This window comes from Chiloscyllium plagiosum, unplaced genomic scaffold (genome assembly GCF_004010195.1).
Source record: "Chiloscyllium plagiosum isolate BGI_BamShark_2017 unplaced genomic scaffold, ASM401019v2 scaf_73334, whole genome shotgun sequence".
Classification (NCBI taxonomy): Eukaryota; Metazoa; Chordata; class Chondrichthyes; order Orectolobiformes; family Hemiscylliidae; genus Chiloscyllium; species Chiloscyllium plagiosum.
Window position 1 is genome coordinate 7486 of NW_025203667.1, and position 1302 is coordinate 8787.

The following is a 1302-nucleotide window of genomic DNA, read 5'->3' on the forward strand; positions in this document are numbered from 1 at the left end:
AGGTTTGGGTGGATTGGCCGTGCTAAATTGTCCTATAGTGTTCAGGGATGTGTAGGTTAGGGTGGATTGGCCGTGCTAAATTTTCCCATAATGTTAGGTGCATTAGTCAGAGGGAAATGGGTCTGGGTGGGTTCCTCTTCAGAGGGTCAGTGTGGACTGGTTGGGCTGAAGGGCCTGTTTGCTCACATTATGTAGGGAGTCTAATCATGAACTGTATAAGCCCTGCCCTGGTTTGTTTTACCAAAATGCAATACCTCGCATTTATCCAACTTCAATTCGGAGGGAAGGTCTTATGAGGAAAGGCTGAGGGACTTGGGTCCGTTCTCATCGGAAAAGCGGCTAAGAGCGGGGTTTTGTAACAAGATGATCAGAAGATTAGGTACGGTGCACAGTGAAAGTCTTTTTCCTTGGATGTTGACTTGTACGAGGGGGCTGAGCTACAAACTGAGGGGTGATAGATTGAAGACAGATGCCAGAGGCAGGTTCTTTACTCAGAGAGTGGTAAGGGTGTGGAATGCCCTACCTGCTAATGTAGTCAACTCAGCCACTTTAGGGAGATTGAAACCAGCCTTGGATAAGCACATGGATGATGATGGGATTAGTGTAGGGGGACGAGCTGGGATTAGTTGACAGGACAGCACAACGAGGGCCGAAGGGCCTGTTCAGCGCTGTATGTTCTAAACTCCATCTGCCACTCTTAGCCCATTAGGCCAACAGATCAAGGCCCCTGTGTAATCTTAGATAACCATTTACCCAATTCCCCTCAATCCGTGTCCCTCTTCTGCAATCTCGGACACCGCTGCGTCCACCCTCTCCCCAATCTCCCTCCCAGCCGGCTCTCCCGAACTTCCGAGAGGTCCGCGCCCAGAGGGGATTCCTGGAGTTGGCCCCGTGGTCGAGGGAGGGTGTGGGTGAAAGGTCATCGCCTGGAGTGGACAGCTCTGGGACTACGCCCCAGCCAAACAGCGATGGTGAGCGGGAATCGGCCCCCTCCCCTCCCCGCACGTTGCCATAGTTACCAGCCAGCACACCGCCCTGCTGCTTGTACAGCTTCCTGGTCTGTTTAAGCTCGATGGCCTCGTCAGCCTCTGTCTCGAGACCAGCAAAGACGTCCTGCAACAGCAAACACACCGGTTTAGCAGCGAGCCAGACAGCGACAGGAGAGAGGGCCAGCACACTCTCTCTCACTCACACAGACACGCACGGAGATGGTCTGACACAGGCAGGGGAGGGTGGCAGAGTCAGCTGGGAAATGGGCAGAAAGGAAAAGAGACCCAAGAGAGGGAGAGAAATGGAGGGTGA

The 1302-nt window shown here is 53.5% G+C and overlaps 1 long non-coding RNA gene across 1 annotated transcript in view; it reads right to left on the bottom strand.

Moving 5' to 3' along the window:
- Nucleotides 1-1133, bottom strand: part of LOC122546319 — an 8541-nt gene extending 7408 nt beyond the window's left edge. The window contains exon 1 of the long non-coding RNA XR_006310713.1: nt 1020-1133. This is a non-coding gene — a long non-coding RNA (uncharacterized LOC122546319). The remainder of the gene's footprint in view (nt 1-1019) is intronic.
- Nucleotides 1134-1302: the final 169 nt, after the last annotated feature.